Source organism: Orbicella franksi, chromosome 9 (assembly GCF_964199315.1).
Source record: "Orbicella franksi chromosome 9, jaOrbFran1.1, whole genome shotgun sequence".
In the NCBI taxonomy this organism is placed as follows: Eukaryota; Metazoa; Cnidaria; class Anthozoa; order Scleractinia; family Merulinidae; genus Orbicella; species Orbicella franksi.
The window spans coordinates 24,454,385-24,469,413 of NC_138153.1; positions in this window are offsets into that span (position 1 = coordinate 24,454,385).

Genomic DNA, 15,029 nt, shown 5'->3' on the forward strand with positions numbered 1-15,029 from the left:
GTATTTTACTTGTGGAGGTCTATCGATTTGGACAGTGCTTGGATATGAGATTCCTGGCCACATCAACTTTCTCTTTTCTAGCAAGTTCTCGCGCGTTTAGAGATGCACCACACTCGTGGTTTTGGTGTGGCGATCCCAAACTATACTTACTAAACTTTTTTAAGATGCTAGATTTGGCCCTTTCTCAAATCTACACACGTGTATTTCACTTATGAAAGTCTATTGATATGGACAGTGTTTAAGTTGGACATTCTCGCCCATATCAACTTTCTTTTCTCTCGGAAGTTCTCGCGCGTTTAGAGATGCGCCACACTCGCGTTTTAGGTGCGGGAATCCCAAACAATGCGTACTTAACTTTATAAAGATGCTACTTTTAGCCCTCCCGCAGATCTACACACGTTTATTTCACTTCTGGAAGTCTATCGACTTCGACAGTGCTTGGGTAAGAGATTCTCGCCCCTATCAACTTTCTTGTCTCTTGTAAGTTGTCACTCGTTTAGAGATGCGCCACACTAGCGTTTTAGGCGCGGGGATCCCAACCAATGCTTACCTAACTTTTTTATGATGCTACTTTTGGCCCTCGCTCAAATCTAGACACGTGTATTTCACTTCTGGAAGTCTATCGATTTGGACAGTACTTGGGTAAGAGATTCTTGCCAATAAGTTATGAGACTAGAAAGTTATAGCGACTTAGTGACTAGAAAGTCGCAGAGACCGGGCTACGCGCAGCGTGGTTTTGACCAACTTTGGGTCGATTTCCCGGAACTTGGGCGATGTTTCCGAATCCCAGGGACTCTAACGGGACCCAACGTTGGTCAAAATCACGCTGCTTGTAGCCCGGTCTCGGCGACTCTCAAGTCATCGTCACTAAGTGAGTTAATATTTCGGCCAGACTGCTCATAAGTAAGCGTTTAAAAATTTTTCTTCTGTCCATTTCACTGAAAACCAAAGTCTTCTCGAATTAGTTTAGAGTCCCTAGGACTCGGAAATAACGCCCAATTTCCTGGAAATGGACCCAAAATTGATCAAAAACACGTTGCGCGTAGCCCGGTCTCGGCGACTTTCAAGTCATAGTCACTAAGTAAGTTAATATTTCGACCAGACTGCTCATAATTAAGCGTTCAAAAATTTTTCTTCTCTCCATTTCACTGAAAACCAAAGTCTTCTTAAATTAGTTTAGAGTCCCTGGGACTCGGAAATATCGCCCAAGTTACTGGAAATAGACCCAAAGTTTGATAAAATCACCCTGCGCGTAGACCGGTCTCGGCGACTTTCTAGTCATAGTCACTAAGTGAATTAATATTTCGGCCAGACTACTCATAAGTAAGCGTTCAAGAATTTTTCTTCTCTCCATTTCACTGAAACCAAAGTCTTATCCAATTAGTTTAGAGTCCCTTGGACTCGGAAATATCGCCCAAGTTCCTGGAAATGGACCCAAAGTTGGTCAAAATCATGCTGCTAGTAGCCCGGTCTTGGTGACTTTCAGCACTGTTCAAATCGATAGACTTTCGCAAGTGAAATACACGAGTGTAGATTTAGGGGAGGGCTAAGAGTAACATCTTTAAAAAGTTAGTTAAGCATAGTTTGGGATCCCCACACCAAAAACGCAAGTCTGCCGCATTGCTAAACGCGCAAAAACACAAGAGAAAAAAAAAAGATATAAATGGGCGAAAATCTTTAAACCAAGCATTGTCCAAAGCGAGAGAATTCCACAAGTGAAATACACGTGTGTAGAATTAAGAAAGGGCCAAATTTAGCATCTTTAAAAAGTTCAGTAAGCATGGTTTGAGATGCCAACACCGAAATCGCGAATGTGGCTCATCTCTAAACGCACGGAAACACGCGAGAGAAAAAAATATAAATGAGGGAGAATCTCCAACCCAAGCATTGTCCAAAGCGACAGACTACCAAAAGTAAAATAGACGTGTTTAGATTTGAGAAAGCGCCAAATCTACATCTTTAAAAAGTCCAGTAAGCATAGATTGAGATCCCGATCGACACCAAAACCGCGAGTGTGGCGCATATCAAAACGCGCGAGAACTTACTAGAGAAAAGAAAGTTGATAGGGGCGACAATACCTCACTCAAGCACTGTCCAAATCGATAGACTTCCACAAGTGAAATACACGTGTGTAGATTTTGGAGGAGGGCTAGAAGTAGCATCTTTAAAAAGTTACGTAAGCATTGGTTAGGATTCCCGCACATAAAACGCGCGTGTGGCCCATCTCTAAACGCGCGAGAACTTACGAGAGAAAACAAAGTTGATAGGGGCGAGAATCTCTCACCCAAGCACTGTCCAAATCGATAGACTTCCACAATTGAAATGCACGTGTGTAGATTTGGGGGAGGGCTAAAAGTAGCATCTTTATAAAGTTAGGTACGCATTGGTTGACATTCCCGCACCTAAAACGCACAATGTGGCGTATCTCTAAACGCGTGATAACTTACGAGAGAAGAAAGTCGATATGGGCGCCATTGTCCGCCATATTACATCTAGGGAACCAGTTCAAAGCCAAAAGTAAGTAACATATTCGCATTGTTATGGTCATAAGAGGAGGAGGTGGGTGTCAACGACAGCAAAAGGCTGAAGATTTGATTTGGATATACGTTTAATTAGATGAGAGTGCCTGGTAGGAGGTATTCAAGCGTCACTGCTTGATCTGTTATGCAGTTATATGGAAGATGTCACTTTTCACCATCTTGAGCTTCTTGATGCTGGCTGAAGAGGACTGTGTACCACATGTGTGGAAAAAGCTCAAAACCTGAGGTAACAATGACTGTTAATGATGGTATAAACAAATGTCTGGTAGCTTATACATCTACACACTACTGATCCCAACTTGAGGGGTTTTTTATATTGAGCATCCTCTTGCTTCTTGTTTTAGTATAATTCTGTACAGGTAATTAATTTAACTACATTAGACAATTTAATTAGTTGAGTATGCACGGCTCGATGGAAGAGTATGTTATGTGAATTGATACTGTGGATAAATATATGTTATTGGCCGGCTGGAAGGTCCTTATAGGGAAAAACTGTGACCGAGGTCTTGAAAATGCTGCCCGAGGCCCGCGGCCTCGGGCAGCATTTTTAAGCCCGAGGTCACAGTTTTTCACTATACGGACCGACCCTAAGCCGGACAATAACATGTTTATCTTTTTTTCTTGCGGTAAATTGGCTTACAAGTGGGTTTGTTTACGCAACTTTGTCATTGAGTTGGCTTACGCGCCGTGCACAAACCAGTCCTAAAAAAATCTAACTAGCGAACGAGCGAATAACTCAGATACTAGACAAGGTAAGATGTATTAAAGAACAGATTTATTTCGAACTACTTTATGTTAGTGGCATTTAGTTCACCAGTTAAGTTCTCCGAAAGTGTTTTTCCGGTGTGAAATTTCGTGCAAAGATTGAAGTTGTACTACAAAAACAATTTCTGTCAGTAGTTACGAATCACTCGAAATCAGAGTTTTGTACCGTAAATTGAGTAGCAGATAGCGAGGAAATTCGTTAAGTGAAATTCTCTCAAATACAGCGACGATCAGAGAGGTAAACTCAACTAAAATTGAGTCATTTTTTAATTAAAATTGTATAGAGAGAGACACGCAGGATTACGCGCCATTACAACGCCGAGTTACAAACAGCCAAAAAGCTCACAACTTCCAAAAACTCAATTAAATTTACTTACAGTGACTTTCCTTGCCATTTAAAGTTGAATACAGATAAACTTGCTTTGATTAATCGTCGATGGAAGTGTAAAAAGGGCGAAAAATTGACGATTACCGCTAATTCGTTCACGAAAATAGATCAACTCCACGGATTCCGCCCGCTGTGGCGGTCCGGATGAGAAAATTCCGCCCGCTCCCGGAACCAATCCGATTGCAGGATTTGTTGAATTCCGCCCGCTCACGAGCTGAGAAAAAGATAAATAAAGAATACCTACCTACCTGTTAATGGCAGTCTATACAATGTATAGAGATAGAGTAATCATTTTGATTCTTAGACTTCGAAAACCATCCGTCCATATGCATTTATATTTCTCCTTTCGTGGGTAAAGGGGCAGGGGGGGATTTCTCATTCTAAAGTTGCAGTTTGACATGAGAAATGACACGAGTCGAATGGAACTTTACTTTGCTGTCCGTAAATTATCAACTGAGATTGGAAAAATCTTCTTAAGGAAACATATTCAAATGAGATGTTTTTAAATGGCTGGCACAAACCAGATTAATTACCAAGGTGTTTTCATACCCCTTTCAACCCACAGAAAAATCAATACGAAATTCGATAAAAAATTCATAAGCAACGTTTTGACCGGGGCGATTTCAGTTGATGAAACCAACTGGAGGGGGGAGAGCGAAGGGGGCGGGGAAGGTACATACCTTCCCCCAAAGAAAATTCGAAATCTAGATTCTCTTAGATGTCACGAGACATTTGTAATCAGAAGTTAGTTTAAGCCTTCGAATGGCGCCTCCCCCATGGATTCGCCCATGTTCACACATTCTTGTCAGTTTTATCTCTGAGAACTATTTCCGGGCTGGTAATGTACTAAATAAATCTTAACATCAGTACAGTTTTCATTTCTTTACATACATATGAAGAGCATCGTATTGGACGGGCCAGCTTGAAGAACTGGGAACAACGATGACGGCAGAAGATTGGATGATAACCGTAGGAGGTACGTTTCAATGATTTATTGATTTATGTTTAAAAGGTACAGAGATTTTAAGCTTAACGGTCTGGGTTTGGATATCGATAGACGGGAAGCATAAATTCGAGAAGCAGATTCCGTAAATTTTATCTGATGATCTGGCCATCATCTTTATCGAGAAAGTACAAAAGAAGGTTCTGATTTTGTCTGTTTGTGGGTCTAGAGAGGAAGTGAAGAGATGGGAGTGGGGTAGGGTTTTTATATTTGTGTTTTGTTTTGTTTTTGTTTTTGTTTTTTTTGTAAAGGTTAACTTACCTTACCACGACATTCTTTACATTTTCAGATACCCATATGATGTACACGCTGTACGAAGATTGGCTACCTCATCTGTGGAGGAATCACAAACAAGGTAACAGAGAGATTTTTTAAAATTAAAATGCCAATTCTTCAACGTTCGATCAGACTTTTGATGTCTTCAGACCGTTTTAATGTCTTCAGTTCCAACCTTAGAATATCAATTCTCCTCACTAAGTTGCATACACTTCTGTTAATGTTATTTCTGAGATTTTGGACGTTCATCAAGGCAATATCTCTAGTTGCCGATTTTCTTTATTCTTGTCACCGATCTTTTTGTCAACGTGTTAGAAGGGAGGGGTTAGGCGGTGTAGGAAGGAGAAATGTACGCAGTGGGAAGCAGTTTGAAAGGGGAGACTTATGAAGGTATAGGGTACAACAGTTTCACATCACGAATGAAAGTTACCTTGAAGAAAGTGAAGAAAAATCTGAAAAGCCTAAATGATCCGATAAAGTAATAAAGCTAAATCAAAAGGTCCTTTGTTCGCAATTAAACCTATATTGAATCTGACATCCACAAAATTTGGACGAAAGTGGGATGAAAGATTTAATTTGCACCAGAGAGTCCTTCCAACTATATTTAATGGTCACCAGAACACAAAAGTATAAGTATATCTCCCGAGGCAACCTTAGCTTAAGCTTATCAACTGTTCCCGCTAGACCCCAAATGTACAATGGCATCTTTAAATTACTACATTGTTTTTCTTCAGGGACAAATGAAGAATATTTTTGGACGGAAAGCTTGAAAATTGGCCGAAACAAAGATGGTATTTACTGGTTGATGGAAATTATTGGTAGGTTTGATTGCTTTATTTAACTGTAAGGAATGAGTGTCTGGCAGACGCTGCTGATATCTCAGTGATCTTTTTTTTCGGCGTTTTCTCAGCAATGACTTAAAATTTTAACCACATTGTATTAACGCGGCTGCGTGAATTTTAAGAAGTCGTTATCAGACACCAACGTCACCAGGAAAGTCACAATGCGTTTAATGCTTTCGGAAGTCGATGTGACAAAAAAAACAAAGACCATGTGATTATTTATTAGAAAAAACAAAGCAAGTCCAGTCCTGCTTTAAATAAAGTCATGATTGCTTCTTTTTGTAATTTTGCATTTGCTACTCGGCAAAGTTTTTGAAGTTTGAGTTTGTCTTTTTAAACGTTATACACGATTTTGAGAGTTAAGGTCATTTTTGTGAAGCCTTAATATGTTAATTGATTGGAAACTTTTGAAACGCCTTATAGGAAATCTTAAAGACGCGCATTGCAATAAGTAGATGTTTTTCTGTCTTTTTTTTTTCTAAAATCTGTAAGGTCGGATTTAAATTTTTTTGAAATCCTGTACACAGCTTTTCACATTTTGTAAACTAACCTTGTTTGAAACTGATGGCTGCCTTTCTCGAAATGTTATATGGTCTTTTCAAACTAATTGTCAGGGAAGACGAAAGCAAGGGAATTTCCGTAACTACAAATATCCACCAAGAAAAATAAGGTTGAATAGTTGACAGAAAAATTGAGCACATGCCGAAAGATAACCTGATTAATAGCTCTCATTTCAACATGTTGCCAATCTTCTCACTTGTACTGTTTCCAAAATGTGAGCGGAATATAACTTGAAGAAAGGAAAGATTTTATTTGCTGCCAATTATCAGTTCATTCAGTGTAATTGTGTCGCCTCTTTTAATATTTAAAAGAAACCATGCGCCGTCTTGCTAGGTTTATGTGTTTACTGAAAGGCGCTCATAAAGCCTGCTGTCTATCCTGTTTCCTGTATTTCTGTTCCGTATCGGCCTATTTTGGACACGGAAATTGTCGACTTTTCCGCTATGAAATATTCCTGATATATATGGGGACAACTAGCAGGAGTGGGAGTGAAGAGGGTCGGGAAAAAGTGAGAACCGAGGGGGATTTCACACTCGAGTCAAATAATGTCCAATAATGGTTAAAATGTTCTGCTATAGAGCAGGAAAAAAGAAACGATCACATTATAGCTTTGTAGTGCTTTTCATAACCAAGTCTTTAAACATGAAAAGAATAAAATAAGAAGTGAGAGGTAAAGTATGTCGTTTCATTTTTTTTTACCTCTGGAAATAACACAAAAACATACTAATTCGTCTTTATGATGGCTCAATAATTTAACAGGAGATCTTTGATTACTTCTTGTTGAAGGTTCACTAGAATATCTAGAATTTCCTCTGTTAAAATTCCAATTTTTTTTCAATACTCCAGCTACTTATTTCCTAAAATATGTTCATGCCAAATTTCGTGAAATTCCAATGAGCGGTTCTTGAGAAATAGGCTATTTCCGAGAAAGCTATTACCTTAGCTAGACTGCTTTTTGTACAGTCTAATCCAACTCTAATTATTCTTTGTTTATTTTTTTTCTTTCAGAGTGCCTGGGTTTGTTCTTCAGCGACATCAAGCCAGAATTAATCGAAGAAGGACAAGCAATGACAAACCATTATTTTTTTCCGAAAGGTAGAAGCTACGTTAGTTAGAAGCTGATGCCGCTAGGAACAATTTGCCAATTCTCCATTAGACTGTTGAAAATTAAGCATTGAGAGAATTTATGAAAGATTAAATGCAAACTACAGATAATTTCCTGTAAGAAATTTATTTCTACAAACATTTTCGAGGAATAAATACTCAACCTTTTTACCAGTTGTAGTTTTATTTATTGCTTGTTCTGGGATGAAATTTTTCCTCAGCTCTTTCACGTATTAAAACTAGTTTAAAAATCTTCAATTTTCCCATCAAAAGACTTAGATAAAATACGGCGCCTAAAATACGCATGCGCAATGATATTTTTGGAAAAATGTAATTTAATACTAAATTTATACATAACTTGACCGTCAATAAATGCAATATTTTATTCCAGTGCGCATTTCTTTTGTCATCTTTATAAGTAAATAAAACATTTCAAACAATAAAGTACTCACAACATGTGTTTCATTTCAATTGTTTTATTCATCTTTAATTTTCTAATAACAATAGTTAATTAGTTAGGTGATATTCAATTAAATTAATTGCAAAGGTGTCATCAAAAAAACTTGCCCTATATATACCAAGACTTTTGGCGGGAAAATTGGAAAAAAAATTGCACAGCGTTTCCCCTGACAACTTTTGTGACAAAATTTTAAGGGGGTACCACCCCTTGAATTTTTCCCGCCAAAAAAATCATCATATACCATCCTGAACACAAACTAACAAAAAATTTTGACTTTTAAACATACAAGTTTTTCGCCAGACCTAAGACTTTTTTAATCCAGCAAATATTTGTTTGCGTTCAAGATGGTATATTCCATGATGATATCTTGTAAAATAGTCAACTATTAAACGACAAGCAGCTAATAACCTGTTTAAAAAATGAGAAGAGCAAGTTAAAATTTCTGTAACTGTAACGTTTCTGCCCAACATCGAGAAGTTGAAAACATTTCTAAACCGAAATATTTGAGAAAGTTTACATAGCCGGGAAACTTGAGCCCCAACTCTATAAACTGTCTTAACTATAGCGATTCCAAAATGCCGCCACCTTCTCAATGTTGTGCAGAAACATTGCAGAGTCCCCGACAGGAATCGAACCCATGATCTCCGGAACACCGGGCGGGCGCTCTATCCACTGAGCTACGAGAACTCATGGGGAGCAAGGTCATTTAACTGAGTTCATATATGATAGGTGTCCTGCATACTGCTAGGATCAACGCTATCGAATTCATCGTGAGTAGTGATAAGTTAATAAAGATGGTGAATTTTAAGCTCGGTAATGAAATGTGAAGGTGAATTAATCAACATGACACGAGCGTGGGACAAAGAAAAATTCTGAGTCCCCGACAGGAATCGAACCCATGATCTCCGGAACACCGGGCGGGCGCTCTATCCACTGAGCTACGAGAACTCATGGGGAGCAAGGTCATTTAACTGAGTTCATATATGATAGGTGTCCTGCATACTGCTAGGATCAACGCTATCGAATTCATCGTGGGTAGTGATAAGTTAATAAAGATGGTGAATTTTAAGCTCGGTAATGAAATGTGAAGGTGAATTAATCAACATGACACGAGCGTGGGACAAAGAAAAATTCTGAGTCCCCGACAGGAATCGAACCCATGATCTCCGGAACACCGGGCGGGCGCTCTATCCACTGAGCTACGAGAACTCATGGGGAGCAAGGTCATTTAACTGAGTTCATATATGATAGGTGTCCTGCATACTGCTAGGATCAACGCTATCGAATTCATCGTGGGTAGTGATAAGTTAATAAAGATGGTGAATTTTAAGCTCGGTAATGAAATGTGAAGGTGAATTAATCAACATGACACGAGCGTGGGACAAAGAATTTACTCAGAATTTTTCTTTGTCCCACGCTCGTGTCATGTGAATTCGATAGCGTTGATCCTAGCAGTATGCAGGACACCTATCATATATGAACCCAGTTAAATGACCTTGCTCCCCATGAGTTCTCGTAGCTCAGTGGATACAGAGCGCCCGCCCGGTGTTCGGGAGGTCATGGGTTCGATTCCTGTCGGGGACTCAGAATTTTTCTTTGTCCCACGCTCGTGTCATGTTGATTAATTCACCTTCACATTTCATTACCGAGCTTAAAATTCACCATCTTTATTAACTTATCATGAGCCTAATTATTCATACGAAATAAGAAAAAGGCGAAAACTTCAACCTAGTCCTAGTTTTGGAAAACTTTTTGAACTTCTAGAAGTTACTTCCAGTGGGGTGCAAGGGTTAGCGTCTGGTTATCAAGCTTCAAAATGTATCACTATACATCCTATGGCTTCTGTTAAATACTTGTGGTAAAACTTTGTCATTTGCGAACGAAAGCATAACATGTTACAAGCATCGGACAATTGAAACTCCGGCTTTGAAAAGCGATAGAGCTTATAGCAAATGTTTGAAAAATTTTTGTTCAATACAAACGATAGCGATAAAATTTTAGGGACCGTTCATTTTTTATAAGGGAGGGGGGGGCTGGTGGGATTTGGGAAGCACCATTTAAAAATCGCATGACCCCCCCTCAGCTTACCAATTTTTTCACATGGCCCCCCCTTATAGCGGTCATTTTTTGGGATGACCCCCCTCCCTAAAAAAAAAATTTGAACAAACAATACTTAGATTTCAACTTTTTTAATATTTCTCTATTATCCCCCTACTTCACATTATTGTGCTCACTATGAAGACAATATTTACAATCTCTATACGACAGAGAGCTGTTGTTTAAAAAACAAATCAAAAGAAAGAGAAGTCAATTTCGGATCTCCTAGTTATGGCTCGCCCTGAGCGTGTGGCGTTTGGCCTTTCATTGGCATCTTCCTCATCTGGATTGATGAATGCAAGAATGACGTCACTTGAGTCATCTTCTCCCCCAGAGTCAATGGCATCACTGTCATACTCATCATTGTCACTTTCATCCGTTTCACTGCTGTCAGCACTTGCCCTGTTGTCATTTTGTGTCAATGTCCTGGCATTTCTCAGTGTTGGTTGGCCAGCTCTGAGAGGACTCTTCTTCTGCAAGCATGAATGTCTTACAATTGCCTTTACTTTCTCACTCTTGCTGCTTTTCAAATGCTGCTTCAGCCCGTGGTGGTTTGAGTACTTGTTTAGTTCTGGAACACGTAGCTTTTTAAGCTTGGTTAGATCTTCGCACAACTCAGTCCAAGGATAATCCTCCTCCCTACTTAACTTTGCCTTTTCTTCTGCTCTCTTTTTCCTTTTAAATTCCAGCACTTCAAGGCGCTGAAGATAATCCACTACAAACTTCGATTTGACAATAAACTTATCTGCAAATAGAGCAACGCTCTCTGGGTCAGATAAAACCAGCCTGCCACTTCCATGCTCTTTCTTCTTTATATTGTTTATCCAATCGGGGAAAGAGCGCATTACTACATGAGCATCATGAAAGAGGCTCATTCTAAAATGCGCAATAATGGCGAAAGCGACGAGTCGTTTAAGAAAAGGTTTACAGCTGAACGATCCAGGCAGTTTGACATCTTACAAGCAAAAGAAGCAATTTTTCTAGGTGCGGATGGCTGTTCAGAAAGGGCGAGTGAGTTTTCCATGCAAGGGTACCAGTTGAAGCCCAGTGATGGAAGAAAACTGAACTTCTCCATCAAAGAGCACAGAGCAATGGTGGAAAAGTTGAATGTCATATTGAAAGATGTAAAGGAACACGATTCCACACTCTTTCAGTCCAATGGGCTTGCTTTAAAGCAGGGCGAAGAATTTTCCCACAGTTTTAATGTAAAACAGATCAAATGTACAGAAGCTAAGTTGACGAAGGTCACGCAGGACATGGAAGCACTAGAAAATAAGAAGAGCAATTATAACAGCATATTCAAAGGCATACTCAAACAGCACATCAACAAAAGGAGAAGGAAAAAAGAAACCCCCAGAAAGTCAAATGAAAGAAAGAGGAAGCGGACTGAAAACAAAGCCTAACGAGTTTATGGAATCTGTGTTGGAAACCCGCTAGGAAATGATCTTCCACAATGCCTTGTGTACCCTCCTAGAACGGCCGTCCCGGAAGAGTGTCTTAAAGTTGAGGATGTTGTCACGTCGATATTTAGAAGAGATGGGCCATACATCGCACAGCTCTTGGAAGGGAATTATTTCACCAATGCTGCAAGAAGCAGAATCACCACCAACCTTGAGCGGGAAGTCAGAAATTATGTTTACACCTTCATGTACCCTGAAGAGTACACTCTGATGGAAAGCATTGCTGCTTCTTGCAGCATTGGTGAAAGAGACTCCCATAGCAGCACAAGCGGCGACAAAGAACTCGACGACAGCGGAGATGAAGATGAGTGCCAGTGAAAGTTGCATTCGAAAATAACAGTGTTAAATACTTCTTTTCAGTAGCTACAAATGCTTTTTGTCGCCAAACGTTTTTTTAAAGCAGAAGGAAAGTTTGTAATAAATTTGTATCCTGCCTTCTATATTTATTCTATAGCAATTTTTTTGATATTCAAACATTATGCCATTTTAAAGTTTTACTAAAATATTTCACATGACCCCCCCTTTTTCCCTTATTTTTTTGGGATGGCCCCCCCTCGAAAGCCATTTTTTTTTCGCATGGCCCTCCCCCCAAATCCCACCAGCCCCCCCTACCTTATAAAAAATGAACGGTCCCTTAGAAGAATCAGATAATTGAAACAACAACTTTGAAGAGCAATAGAGCTTATAAAAAATTTTTGGAAAGTTTTTGTTCAGTACAAACGATGGCGATAAAATTTTAGAGGAATCAGTCAATTGAAGCTACGTTTGTGATAATACTGTAACTGAGTGAATACAAAGGATAGCGATAAAATTTTAGAAGAATCAGACAATTGGAACTACGTTTGCGATAATAGACGTGATAGTGAATAAACGACAGCTAATGACAGCAAAAAAATTTGGAAAATCAGACAATTAGACCTACACTTTTGAAAAGCAGTTATGGTACGAGTTACTTGATACCAGACAAAATTTATTACAGCCCCGCTGAAAGTTGAACAAGAGGATATATTTGGTTTCTGATTGATTGTTAAACGTTTAGTCCCCTTCTGAAGAAACAAATAACCGACTGTTTTCCGTACGAAAATGTATAAGATAACATCTGCCGATTAATCTCGTATTTTCAAGATACGAAGATCAATCCAGAAACCCAATATCCTCTTTTAAAATTATTTATCAAGGTGGCCTTGCATGCGCTTTTTACTATAGTGCATAGAACCAGAAAAAGAAAACATGAGCGAAACAAGGAAGGAAGCGATTAATATGTTGTGATCATGCCAACAAATATTCAAGAATTCAACTTGAATGAAGCTGCGAACAAATTTAATTTCACTAACGAATTATTAACGATTCCTCTTTCTGGAAACATTTTAAAGCGTTTCAAAATTTCAGTTGACGCAGAAGCAGAGGAAATGATAGCAATTGTTTGATAGTTGAACTGAGCACTTTTAATTAACTTCAAGCTGCAGAATTGTCAGACGAATTAGATAATTACTAAATTTTGAGCAGGAAGGTTGCTATTTTAATACTGACAATTCATATCTCAAATAAGTTACAATCTATTCCTTTTGTAGAAGTTCGGTGGCCTTAACTTTGTGAGAAATATTCTCGTATATTTGACTACAAATCGAAGAATCGATCACGAAAATTTTAATTTCATAAATGAATTTCAATGACATAAATAAAACGTTTGATAGCTAAACCGAGTACGATCAGCCTCCAAACTGAGACAATTTTCTACGACCAGTCATTTAATATCGTTTTTGAGGAAGGGCATTTTTGTTTGCCCAATCATTATTTTCATAGAATTTGTTATGATTGACATGATCACAGTAACCAATAGTTACAAAAGGCCAGTTGCTATCACGGTTTGATTTCAACATGTAGCGCCACCTTAAATACCCGACAAATGTCATCGCTTAGTAACATGTTTTCAAACTTGGGAGAGTTGAGCAATTGTGTAACAATTTGGAATTTTGAGAAGAAGAAAAAAGAAAATCTACTCGACTTTGAGAAGACAAATATAGTAAAGCATAGAATTGCGGACCGATAAAATTTGATTTAATCAAGTGGATGATCGCTCGGTCAAAGAAATAAAACTGCCTACAAGTTGAAAGCATGTACTAAATGATAATTCGAAAGCAGTTGAAAACCTTCTGGGAAAAATGGCTGAAATAGTTAACATTCACTACCGAATTGAAATTTTTTCCGCGCCCGAAAGTCACTCGAATGCAAATATTTCAGTCGAGCAAACAAGAACTTTTAACAACCAAACTGATACAGTTAGACTATGAAATTTTGAACTCGAATATATCTTCTCTAGTTGCAAAACTACCATTTCTTATCGGAAAGATATCAATTTATCCAAATTCTCAAATGCCATTCTTAACTTTTGTCTTCATCATTCCTCCTCGAATCCTTTTGATCTTCTTGTGTTTTCCTGACTTTCCTGTCTTCTGGCGTTTACTCCTTCAAAAAAAAGAATAGATAAAAATTGCGTAAGGAACAGTCCCAAGTGTGGAAACACACGAGTAAACGAAGACTAAAAAAATTCACAATGAATTATTAAACGCGGGTGCTCGTTGATAGGTACAAGACAAAGCTTAAGAAAGAAACGCCATTTTCATGAAGAAAGCCAAGTTCTCATCGAAATAACCCGCTATGAACTTAAGCGTCTCGTATGGTTCCTGAACTAGCTTCTTCCTTAAGCTTTACTACTTTACTAAAAGAATTAGGTTGCTCTAAGATCAACACGAAACGTAAACCGAGCCGGTCAAGCGCGCGTGGTGGAACTTAGGGCCGGTATTTTTGATGGATATTTTACTTAGAATGCAAAGAAATTGATACTAACCATTGAGAAAAACGGGTGTTGACAAACTGTCCTTTCCCTGACGTATTCGCCATTTCTTCTTCAAAGTAAGAATTTGCTTCTCGTGTAGAAGGGAACAGTACACATCTTTCTCCGACAACAAACATCTTAAAATGACAAACAAGCACCTCAGATCAGCAATAGCCATCATGAATATGGAAAATACGATTAAACCAATCAGCTAACAAATACGTCGCAAATTTTAACGACAACACCCTTTGTACGCTTTACTCCGACGACGTTTGGTATTTTCTTTGTTTATATGGAGTTCCCGGGAACTCGTCTGAGACAAATATACACAATAGATCATTCTTAAAAAATTATCCTCTTGTCGCACAGTTTTTAAACCCCTATCAAACGGCGCATGATAGTCGATGACAGTTGATGATAGTCGGTGAAAGTTCGGTGAGAATCATTCAACTTTCATCGACTATCATGCACCGTTTGACCAGAGCTTTAGATGTCTATCTTCCTCTTTTATTTTAAAAATAAATTTGGTGGCGTTCATTCAAACATGCAAACACACAACTAATGATTAATCATTTACATTGTTATCACACGATTTGTTCATCCCCATATGCATGCCACACTGAATGGCACGACGAATAGGTCTAGGCCACCCTAAAAGGTCGCAATAAAATCTTTCGGTTTGGTGCATGATGTCTCC